Genomic DNA, 13,230 nt, shown 5'->3' on the forward strand with positions numbered 1-13,230 from the left:
GATTTAGGGCATTCCCATCAGTTCCTAAAATTATAGTCAAAATTATACATATGCATGTCCATGCTTCCAGAGCAGTACTGTCCAACAAGAATGTCATGTGAACCACATGGGTCATATTAAATTTTCTAGTAGCTATGTTTTAAAAAGCAAAGAAATACAAGTGAAATTATTTTAATAATGTATTTTATGTAACCCAATAATCCAAGTTATTTTCAATTCCTCATGTGATCAACATATAAAAATATTAAGGAGATATTTCACACTTTTTTCAAACGAAGTATTAAAAAATGACTGTGTGTGTACACTTATAACATATTTTAATTCAGACTGGCTACATTTCAAATGTAATATAGTAGTCACATGTGGCTACCTTTTAGGTATGCATGCATGTATTTACTTAAATCCTCACCCGAGGATATATTCATCATTTTTAGAGGTGGGGGGGTGGAGAGAGATATTGATCAATTGCATTCCATACACACCTTGTACTGGGGACCAAAACTTGCAAACTAAGTATGTGTCCTGAACAGGAATTGAACACACGACCTTCCAGTGCACAGGATGACACTCCAGCAACTGAGCCACACTGGCCAGGGAATGGCTGGTCTATAGGGGGGCTAGCCACAGAGTTCTGCATGGATGAGGGAAAATAGGACCCTCCAATAACAGTTTCAAGACTTATGTGCCAAGACATAGGATTTTACTTATTGAAACCCAAGGTGGAAAGGGGGAAAGGTCAGAATCAAGGAAGAAAAATAGTTAGCTTAAGTCTTACTGATCTCCTTACCCTTGACCCTACAAGGCTGTGATTAGGGATTAGGCACAGGAGAAATGGGTCAAGATGGACAAAAGTTAAGGCGAGAAGACAGAGGCAGAGAAAATCTGGAGGCAGTCAGTTTGGAGCAGGGCCAGCGGACACAGTGGGGCATGACTGAGGTGGCATGTTGCTCACACAGGCAGTGGGGTCTTCGAGGTGGGGACACACCTGTAGGAGGAGGTCTTTAGCATCTCCGTTTTCCATTCTGTCATCCCTCTCCCTTGCAGGTGTGCGGGAAAAACAAACTTTCCTCACCCTCAAGGTTCTTTGGACTATTCTAATAATCAAATAGACATGAGGCAGATTATTAAGAGAAAATAACCAAATTTGCCCTGGCCAGGTGGGTCAGTTGGTTGGAGCATTGTCCTACCTACCAAAAGGTTGTGGTTTCTTCCCCAGTCAGGCTCGTATAGGAGGCAACCAATCAATGTTTCCCTCCCACGTCGAGGTTTCCTTCTCTCTCTCTCCCCCTTCACCGCTCTCTAAAATCAATGAACATATCCTTGGGTGAGGATTTTAAAGAGAGAGAGAGAGAGAGAAAATAATCAAATTTAATACATACATATGTATGGGAACCTTATATACATTGATAGAGTCAAAGACCCCCACAAGCCCAAGAGGTTCAGAGACAGAAAAAGAACATTGGTATACAGTAGTCCCTCTTTATATCGCTGTTCACTTATCGTGGCCTCACTGTATCACGGGATTTTAAAAAATATTATATTTAATTATTTATTGCGGGTTTTTTGCTATGTCATGGGATTTTGCAATACTGTGTACTTATGTGTTAAAGTTACGTAGGTTTAAGAGTGTGGAATATGTTTAAGAACATAAGTGTTTATAAAAGTGCGGAAAAGGTTAATAAGGGAGTGGGAAAGGTTAATAAGGGACTGGAAATGGTTTATAAGTGTGTGGGAAGGGTTTATAAAGCCTTAAAATATATATAAATACTAAAATAAATGTAAGGTTCTTACTTCGTGGATTTCCACCTATCAAGGGGGGGAAGGAGGGGTTCCAGAATGTAATACCCGTGATAATTGAGGGAATACTGTATAAGACATTCCAAACTAAGGATGAGGTAACGTGACTTAGGGGCTTCAAAGGATCATTGCAGAATGATAAAAAGAGCAAAAATAAATAAATAAATAAATAATAAAAATTAAAAGATCCACACAAAAAAGAATAAGAAGAACAGATGTTTAGTAACTAGAAGTTGGTCCTGCCCTATAGTCAGGTCAGAAGAGGTTATTTCTGATAATCTTCCCATTATGGGCAAGGCCCCTAATTCAAGGTAGTCAAGGGAGGGGCAGAAGTTTCTCCTGAGTCCACAGCTAAAGATGCCCTTAGTTCAAAACAGTCTGAACAACACAGAAGCACATGTTGGGGTGACTAGCTCTGATCCCGCACATGGTCTTCCCCCTTCCTACCACTCTCTCTTCCCAAATTTTGCTCTATAATCACAGTAAATGAACGTTTACTTTTTCATTAGGCATTTAATGACTTTAACTCCCCAAATTTCTTCTACAGAACCCACTCACCCTCAACCCTAGCTCCTCCAGCTACAATAAGGCAGCACATGGCCCAGGCTGGCGAACCAGCAGGTGGACTCGCCCTGGCCAGATGATTGGCTCATTGGACTCATGACCCAATTCGTGCCACATGAATCCTGGTGCAGGAAGCTGGAGCTGCTAAATGTAGCCATCTTGCTGCTGCAAGAAGAAGACCTGTCAGAAAATGGAGCCAATATTAATAGTTAATGCTTAAATAATACTTACTGTATTACCAGGCAGAGGTGGGTTACTGTGAAGCTAATGCTGCTTAACCTGGGTCCGCCTCTTGCATGTGGCCTTCCAAGGCTCCAAGGAACCTTGCAATAGATTCTTGTGATCATGTGTCCATAAAGTTGGCAAAACTAAGTAAGCTATTTTAAGGACAACTGGCTACGACCATTTTCTCCCCATTCTTCCACCTCCTCTGTTAACATTGATATGACTATGACTATTTTTAGGATCTGGCTAAGGAGCAGTTGAGTCAGAGTTGCATTTAATTTCAGTTTAGCAGGATGTAATGATGTGGTTTGCAGTCAGTTTCATGTATAGTGAAACTGCCAGCCACTCTGGGTTAGGAATAGTTTCCAAAAATATTCCTACCAGCCACTGTGCCAACTCATCTGGCATTGTGGCACAGAGATACACACAAAGCCAGAAATTGTACCAGAGTAAGGAAAATAGAGAAAGAGAAACAAGGCCTAAAATATACAGAGCCAGAAACTAGTCTGTGTCAGGTTTGTGCCTAGAAGAAGGGAGGAGTCGGGTGGGCCAGTTCAAAGCCTTTATTGAAGGATGTTCAGGCAGGGGGCTGAGTCCACGCGGACTACAGCCCTGAGCAGAAACAGAGCAGGGGTTTTGAGGGGCTGCGGGGGTTGGCGGGACTTTCAAAAGTCCAGATGGAGCTAGTGATTGATAGGGAAGTAGGCTCTGAGAACAGGGGAGTTGCTAAAATCTTGTCAGCAGATAAGGATATATTTGAAGGACACGGGCAGTCACTGGTGCCAGCAGTTACTGTGGGGCAGCAGATTTACTGGGGGCTTGCTGAAATTAGATCTGAATTCCTGGAACCCAGGCCTTACAACTGAATCTGTGGAAAATTCATCCAATCAGACACATCAAATTTTAAGTGGAAGATTTAGTTCCCATTGCCAATTGATCAAAACAGAAGTTCTCCTGAAAGATTTGTTCAATCATGTCTTAAATGCTTTCTTCCCTTGGATGGGAATAAAAAAATAGAAGTTAACATACATTCAATATATGACAAGTAGTTAGCACATCTGCAATAGCTCAGATATGGGGGAAACTTGATAGAGATTGTAGGGGGGCTTATTTTCCTAATAATATTTGCAACAATATGTCCTGTTCTTCATGCTGTTGATGTAGAAAATGTCCAAATCTGTAGAGCATTTTCATAAGAGTTTATGTGAGTGAAGCTGATGATATATGTTGGGGAGCAAGATCTCAAACACTCTGGAGAATAAATTTTGCAGTTTCTTTTATGCATTTGAAATCAGGGAGGGAACTAAGGAAGATTATGTGGAGGTGGGAGAAGATGACAGGATGATTAACAAGATTATGGGCTCTCTTGAGGGTGATTACAGTTTATTTCAAAGGTGTGTCAACTTAGAGGCACAGAAATAATGGACAGGGCTTGCTTAAGGCAAAGATAAACCTTTCACTAAAAAGTTCTGTGATGGGTGTGTGACGACCTGCTCAGTTAGGAATTTATGACCAGATTTCCCCTGTGAGATTATTTTCCACAGAACCCCTCTTTTCACCCACAATGCTCTTCTCGGACCTTGCCATTCCTTCCTCTTGGATCTGGTGGGCTGGAGACCCTCTAACTAATAGAATGTGAGGAACTTGACACTGCTTGACTCTGAGTTTAAGTCATGAAAGGTGATGCAGCATCTCCTGCTGAGAGCCACCCTGTGAGAGGACCAAGTCCGCTGAGGTCCCTGTGCGGCACGGGAGCCCGTGCACAAGGAGAGGCTGTGAGTCCGAGTTGGTGACCCTCATCCCCTAGTCCTCCCTGCCCAGGTCCAGACGTGGGGATGAAGGAGCCTTTAGATGATTCCAGCCCAGGTGTTGAGTCACGGCAGGCTGTGTCCTTTCTGAATGTCTGACTCACAGAGTGTATGAGCCTAATAAAGCGGTGCTGTTTTATGCCACTAAGTTTGTCTGAGTGGTCTATTACACAGACGTAGTAACCAAATCTGGGGTGTTCCCAGATCTGCCAACAATTCCAAAGTTTTACAGGGAGGACACTGTAAAACAATGAAGAGTTGTGAAATAGAAAGAAACTATCAATAATTAACTATTATTAACTACCAATAATTTTTTAAAATCTCAATCAAGTAAGCTAGAGGGAAGATTGCTTTCTCTCTGCTCTAAAGAAAATATTACAAAATTGTTGAATGAAGAGATGATCAAAACAATGAAGGAAAAGATATTGAGGTTAGTTAATATTTATGTCATGCTATTTAAAAAATTTTTGCGATGTTTTGGCAGTTATGTGTTCAAAATTTGTACTTTTGTGTGATTTCATCATTCTAGATAAATATTCACATTCTTACCTAATTTTGTGTCAATTTGTCATGTAAACTTTAGGCTCTGTCCTCATAGAACATGGATCTAGTTTACATGTCACACTCTTCAAAATACTTTATATATAAAACATAATTTATTGCTTCCCCAAACCCTATGAGGCCGGTACTATTATCCTCACTTTACAAATGAGACAGCTGAGGCAGGAATTAGTTGAGAAACTGGCCCTAGACCACCTCAAATCTCTCCCAGAGGCAGGATCTCCCTGCAGCAGAAGTGCAGGCAAGAGGGAGCACAAGCCTGGCCTGAAGAAGCAAATCTAGTTCTGGGCTTTACATTTGGGTCTCAGCCCTTCCCCATCTATGGGCTGGTCAAAAAGTTTGTTTAGTTTTTTCCATAGGATGGCTCTAGTAGTTACTTAGTTGTTTTTTACTTCATTCGAAACAATTTTGTTAGATTGTGTTGTGACAGCTGTTATATCAGCATGCATTAAAAAAAAAGAAACTTACCAAAATTGGTGAATTTTTGTGCAGCCATTTTAATATTGAAGATGGAAGATATGCAACAGTTTCAGCATATTGTGCTTTATTATTTTAAGAAAGGTAAAAACACAACTGAAACATGAAAAAAAAAGATTTGTAAAGTGTATGGAAAATGTGCTGTGACTGATTAAATGTGTCAAGAGTGCTTTGTGAAGTGTTTTGGTACTATTGACATTTCGGGCAAATAATTCTTTGCTGTGGGGCTGTCTTATGCATTGGAAGATGTTTAGCAGCACCCCTGGCCTCTGCCCATTAGAAGCCAATAGTGGGAGACAGGTGACATACTCAAAATATCCAAATCAATAAAATTATTGGTGAAAGTGAAAAATGTGCCTTTTATTTTATGAAAAAAACTAAAGGACTTCTTGGCCACCCCATACTTTTAAGTCCAGGGAGGAAGGGTTCAGTCACTCCCCTCCCTTCACCTTCCCCTAGAACAGCACTCAATGATTGTCACAGAGGAGAGGAGGCTCCTGACAGGGGTGGAGAAGGAGACAGAGTGGACATGCCGCTGATTTCAGGCAAAAATAGGTGGTGGGACAGGTGGCAAGATGTATTGTGTGAAGTAGGGATGACACATGCGTCAGCGCCTGTCACTAATTACCACGTCAAGATGAAGGCACAAAGCAGGCCTATGCTCTTGCCTCACGAGGAAGTGGTTATTCGCTCAGATGACAAGAGACGAGAGACCATTTCCTGTTCATGACAGCTCATGACCAAGAAAGAAAGGAGCACCAGCCCCTGTCCTCATTATAGGGCTGCTGAAAAGGATGAGCTTTGCTCAGCCAGTCTCTTCATTCACCCATCAAATATTTATTGGGAGTCTACCGTGTGCCGGGCAGGGCCAGGTGAGTAAACACAGGCCTGATTTTCCCTCAGGAAGCTTCTGACCAGGGTGCAATCTGCCTTGTCTCTCAGTCAGTGGAGCATACCAGTGTCTGAGAACCTGAGACATGACACTGCAGGCTTTGAGTGTGGGGGCAGCTATCCGAGAATAGAGCCTCCGGAATTTCAAGGTGAAGAACTACGGAAGAGCTATAAACAAATATCATATAGCTAATCAGCTTTGCCTGGAGGCAGTGGTAGCAGGTACGTGAGCTGCAGGATGTTAAGAAATAGGAGCATGTCTGAAGAATGACTGATGTGCCTGGACAAGTCTCCCTTTGGGGTGCAGCTGCCTTCCCTCATTTGGCCTTCTCCCCCTTTGTGGGGCTCTCTCTACCCCCCAACTCAGCTCTGTGGGTCTTCTAATTTCCAATTCCTTTTCGTAAATCTTCCACACATTAGAAATGTGGGTGAGCATTTAAAATTTATTGTGTTTATAACTTTTATATTCGAGCTCATAATTTTAAAAATTGAGTCATGAAAGCTTTTATACATTTTCAAAACACAAACCAAAACTAAACAGTTTTAAGCAAAGAATAAGGTCTTTTAATGATCTTTATTTCTGTGGGTTAGTTTATCTCAACAGAAAAAAAAGTTTTTCTTTAAACTCCAGTGGTGACCTTCCCTCATAACACCAGATTTCATAGGGAAACGCCAGCCAAACTCACAACCAGAGTTTCAGACATCCTGCTCTGTTGCCAGGAGTTCATATAAAATCTACCTTTTTCACCCTGGCTGTGTGGCTTAGTGGATTGAGCATCAACCTGAGAACCAGGGTATCACTAGTTTGATTCCCAGTCAGGGCGCATGCCTGTGTTGTGGGCCAGGTCCCTGGTTGGGGGCACGTGAGAGGCAACCACACATTGATATTTTTCTCCCTCTCTTTCTCCCTCCTTTCCCCTCTCTAGAAAAATAAATGAATAAAATATTTTTAAAAATAAACAAATAAAATCTACCTTTCTCTCTTTACTCATCTTTTGCTCATCTGAAATATGGTAGCTTTCCTGTAAACACCCCAAGCAACCCGCAAGGGCAAGGACCATAAAGCAACCAGCTTTTCTGGGTTCAGGAGGGGTGTGTTCTATACCTGTGCCACCTGTAAGGCCTGGGCCCCAGCTCCCTGCTCCCTGCCTGCAGCTGAGAAAGCCGCACTGAGCTCTGCTCCCAGTGCTGAGGACCCCTCCCTCCCTCTGCGTTCCGCCAGGGGCTGCGGCAAGTGGCCTGAGATGGAGCTGAACACTAAGGCTCGAGCCCAGCCCCTCATCACACTCCCCAGCCACAGCTACAGTAGACACTTTTCCTCATGTAACAAGATTTTAAATATTTATATTAATGTATTTTTAATGCTTTGACCCTTCGTCCTGTTCATCTTCCCCCTCTTTGGCCAATGGCATCCGTTGTCAAATCTGGAGATGAGAAAAAAAAGGGACTCTCCTTCTGCTTCAGGTCTCACAGTCAACTCTCCAGAGACACTAAATAAAAATATATAAGATCTTTTTTAAAAAGTAAAACCTTGATGTACCAACTGAACTACCTGCCAGGGCAGAAGTTTGAAAGTTAGAAGTTAGCTTCCAACTAGCTCTTTACCGTTTCCCTACTTGTATAGATTCAGAAAGAGCTTTTCCAGTACCTGGGATTATTCATTCTTAACCCTAAGATAACACATTGACATACTTAGTTTCTTAATATTATACTTTTAAAAGGTACCAAATAATATTATTTCTCAGTTTTTCATCATTAGTCACCTTTATGTGTGGTGTTTAATTTGGTGATTCAATTATTTTTATTTACTTTCTATGCTGATCATAAATGTTAACATTTATGTAAGAGGAGGCCAAGAACTGTAGGAGCAGGGACACAGGCCATGCAGCAGCCCGACCACGGTGGCTCAGCACTGAGGGACGGGGCCCAGGTGGAAAGGGATGAGACCACTGGGTCAGAATGAGCCTTTTTCACCAACCTAAAGTCTGCTGACTTGGAGAAATCCCCAACATTTGGTGGACCAAAGCGGCTTGGGGGAGTGAGAAACAGACTTTCTCAGATCAAAAGAAGCAACTATGAAAGAGCCAGGAACTCAGGCCAGGCTCTTTCACGGGATTTCACATGCATCCTGTTTCACACACACACTTTGGCTTCCAGACAATGAGTGCATGTTTGCGTTGGGTGGCAGTGACACATCTGGCTCAAGTACAAGGAACTGACTGCGGCTAATCAGGGAGGAAACTGCGCACACCCACTCGCAGGAGCTGAGCCAGCATGGGTCCATCACCCCACAGCCTTCTGGAGGCTGAGCACAGAAGGTGCTGAGCTGTGAGGAGGGACGGGAGTGGCTGGAGAGCCGAGGAGATGAAAGGATGGCAAAGCAGAAACCAAGAGCAGCAACTAAAAACAAACTACCCGTATGCACAGAATGTTGAGTGAAAGACGCTAAACACAGAAAAGCATATACTGCATGAGGCAAGGGATGCCAGGATCTGGAGTAGACGAACCAAATCTATTGACAGAAATTAAAATGGGGTTACCTTTGGCTGGAATTATTTCCTGGGAAGAGGCACAAGAGAATTTCAGATGTGATGAATATGTCCTATATCTTGATTAAAGTGGTGGTTACTACTGATGTACATGTATGCAAATATCCATCCAGCTGCACATTCATCTATGGTCTTGTGCCTTACTGTATAAGTTACACTCAATTAAAAATTTAAAAATATCACTAGGGATCTGTAGTTGAGGTGAAAGAAGAGAGCCAAAAAGAAAACTAATTAATGACTCAAAACCATAGAAAAGCTCAAATTCCTCTAAAGGTAAATGTGCAGACATACTTGAAAACAGGAGTATTGTATGGAAGCTGGAAGAATACGCTAGTTCCACAGACCACCTGCCCATCCCCAGCAAAAGATTAAAAGTTTACTGTCTGGCGAGGAGGGAGTGTCAAGGAAAACAGACTCAGGGACAACAGGCACAGCCGCGAACAGGCAGATTGAGAGGGTGTCCACATACTGAAATGTGAGTCCCCACCCACAGACTTCTTCCCCCACTCAGCCCTGAGGATGTTGGCAGCCAGCCTTATACCCCCACCCCCACCATTGCCACCACAGCCAGGCAAGAGAACAGATTCCCTTCCAGGGAAACTGGCCAAAAAAAAGAAAAAAAACCCTCCTAATCCTAACAGGTAAGGGCTGTACTACACAGCTGTAGGTCCCTGCCTGGTCATCCTATAGTGCAGTCCCTACTCAGCCAGGCCAGACCATATGCACAGGGGCTCCAGAGACCACTTTAGTGTGCCTTTGCTTTTAAATGTGAAAATACAGCTGAGGACCACCAACCATTTGAAGACATCCTCTAAGTCATTTACTGATGACTGAAGATACAAAAACTACAATACAAAGAGGCTCAGCGGAAACACACAATTCAGGAAGCAGAATATTTTAAAAAAATGTAATTAATATCTTTGGTGAGACTTTAAAGAGATGATGCATCTACACAAGAAAAAATGGGATGCCATAAAATGGAACATTGAGAGAATACAGATGTTATGGAGCATTAGTGAGCAAAGAGGACACAAGGCAATTTTGAAATAAATTTATGGCGTTTATTTACCTGGCCAGGGATGGGTCTTCCCACCTTCAGAAGCAGAAGATGGGAGAGCCGCCCCGCTTTACAGACTAAAAGGTTTTTAAAGGCAAAAGAACTATACTCATGTCCTTGGGGTAGCCAGATAACAACAAGAAAAACTACACAGGCGTGAGAAACTACATATATACACACTTTCTAATTTAGAAGGAGCTTCAGCTGATAAATACTTGGCACAAAACTATTCTCATGTCCTTGGCTACAGCTAGGGTCAGCTAGCAAAGGGGGGGGGGGGGGCTCAAGGTTGCTAGGATACGTGAGCAAAAATAATAACCTGCCACTGGGGTAAAACGCAAAAAATGGCAAAGAGTAAAAAATGACCCATGACAACAGAGAACTCCTATACATTAAAAAAATGACAGAAATAAAATTAGTAGAAGAATTAATCAATAAAGTTGAGAAAATCTCCCCAGAAGCAAATTGAAATACAAAGAAATGAAAATAAAACATTTAAGATAAGAGAGGCATACCAGGAAGTCAAATATCTTCCCATTAGGAATTCCAGAAAAAGATAATAAAGGAAATTATTAAAGAAGTAACAAGAAAATATTGCAGAACCAGAAAAGTCTCCAGATTAAAAGGATTTGCTAAGTACACAGAATAATCAATAATAACAACAAAAAGACCCTCACCAAAGGACATTATCATGAAATTTCAGAAACCTGGAAATAAAAGTATCTGGAAGAAACAACAAGGTTATACACAAAAGAGTGGAAATCGCAGTGGAATTGAACTTAAAAGCAACACCAGAGGTTAGAAGGCAATGGGAAGTTGTCTTAAACATTCAGACAGAAAATGACTTTCAACTTTGAATTTTATTCCTAAACTATTAGTCAAAAGTGAGAGTAGAATATCGGTAAATACGAAAGTGTAAAGTCTCAAGTCATTGTTTTCCTTTCTCATAAGCTATCAGAATAGAGCTTTCTAAACCTTAAAGAGCACACCAATCACTTGGGAACTTGTCTGAGAGTCACCATTTCTAACAAGTAGATGCCAGTGCGGCTGGTCCAAAGACCACACTTTGAGAAGCATGGTACTAGATGGTGTCCCACCAAAATGAGAAAATGAACCAAGAAAGAGAAAGAAGATCAAGAAACTGGGGATCCTACAGAAAAGTAAGTCAAAGGAAATACCCAGAGGATGATGAAGGTAAATCTCAGGACATCCAGTCCAAACTGGAAGACAAGGAAGTACCAAAAGAGGAGGAGGTCAAAGAGGAGAAAATAATGAAACTGATGACCATCTGACACATTGAGAGGCAGCTTACACTCTGGTGGAGAGTCTGAGGACAAATTAGTGACAGCAACATAGAAGACTAAGCAAAAGAAAAAAATGAGGCAAGTACTAACTCCAAGGAAAACTGAAAGTTAAGAAGAAAAGAAATATAATCATATACTGCATAATCACCATAATGTAAGGAATAAATGTTGGTGAAAAGAGGATAACCATATTGGGAGTTGATGGAGGGCAGGATAAAAGAACTAAGCCCTCATCTTTCATAGTATGAACTCAATAAAAATCAAGAAATGACAGTATAAGTATGGTGTTTAGAAATATGGAGGTAAATAGCAAGTAAAAGAGTTCAAAGCAGTTGTTGCCAGTGGGTGGGAGTGGGGCAGGGAGTTAATTCTTTTCATTGTAAGCTTCGTAAAACAATTTGATTTGTTTAAACTAAGTGCATGGATCACTTTAATAAAAATAAAGATATCTGAGAATGTGGATGCTTTGTCATTAACAACAAAGCACTTCTAATGCACATCACAAGTTATTGTCACTCCCCAGTGCTTGAGGACCCATGGCTACAAGCCACAGCTCAGAGGCAGCTCATTTCCTTCAGAGGCTCAGTTCCAGGAGAGGCCACAGGGGCATGGGAAGCTTGGGGTTACAGCAATAGCTAGTTCCAGAGGTGGTTCTGGAACTTCTGGACATCCAGGACATTCAGCAGGTTCCTGGGTAAGGTAATACTAGGCTGTGCCTACCTTTTCTAAAAGAGAAACTTGTCCCTCCTGAGTTTTCTTTTTCAGTAAGTTACAGCAACATCCACTCAGTTGCCCAATGGATTAGTCAGAATTTTTTAGGTGCCAAGTACCAGAAACCAAACTCCAACTGCTTAAGCAGAAAAGCAATTCATGGAGTCCATGAAGTCCAGGAAAGTCCTGGGAGAAGCCCAGGTTCCAGTCCTACCTTCAACATTCACCACTGTGCAGCTTGGAAAAGATACTTCAGTCATCTATAATATGGCTGTTATAATGGCATTGTTGTGCCTGTGCAATAAGTTAGCATTTTAAAGTACTTTGAGTAGTGCTTGGTGCATAGCCAACACTTAATTGATGTTAGTTATTATTGTAAATTATTATCCAGGAATCACAACAAATCTGGAGGACTAATAAAAATATGTATCTGGGACATATTGTAGCGTAACTTCAGAACAATAAAATAAAGAACAAAATATTAAAATCCCTCAGGAAAGAGAGAACAGTTGCCTACAAAGAACTGACTGCTAGACTGCCAGCAGGCTTATCAACACCAGTAAAAGAGACAGAAGAAAACATAATATCTTCAAAATGTTGTAAAAAAACAACAACTGCCAAATGAGAGTTAAAATTCAGCCAAAGACTGAGCATTAAATGAAGAACTTATTAGATCAACAACAACCAAAAGTTTACCACCAACAACTCTCACCAACCACTTCTAAAGATTTCCTCCAGGAAAAAGCAAATAGAACTGATAGTATTGAAATGATGAAATGATAGTATTGAGGGGAAAACAAGTTAGTAAACATAAGGTAAACCAAAATGTTAACTATACAAATAATAATGATGATGACTAATATTGGCAATAAAAAAGGAAGAAAGAAGTAAAATACAGAACAATGACAAGTGAAACAGAAAAATGGGAGAGAACTAATGAATTCAGAGGAGCTGGAGATGAAAGAAATTGACTAAAATTTGTTACTTTAAGTAAAAAGGTTAAAATTTAGGGTATTTACAACAGGAATAGAAACAGAGCACATAAATTTCACTTTAATAGGGAGGAGAATAAAAGAATAAAAAGAATTCAGAAAAAAACTGAGAAAAAGCAGAATGAATGGAAGGCACAAAATAAGAGAGTAGTAATGAATCCAAATATTTCAATAAACACAATAAATATTAGTGGACTAAATTCAAAAATTTTAAAACAAAATTACTTTCCTGTATGAATAAAGTTTATCATAATAAAACATTTTTACTTATTTATTTTGGAGAGAAGGGAAGGG

The sequence above is a fragment of the Furipterus horrens genome, unplaced genomic scaffold, assembly GCF_987537825.1.
Source record: "Furipterus horrens unplaced genomic scaffold, mFurHor1.1.pri manual_scaffold_3, whole genome shotgun sequence".
Classification (NCBI taxonomy): domain Eukaryota; kingdom Metazoa; phylum Chordata; class Mammalia; order Chiroptera; family Furipteridae; genus Furipterus; species Furipterus horrens.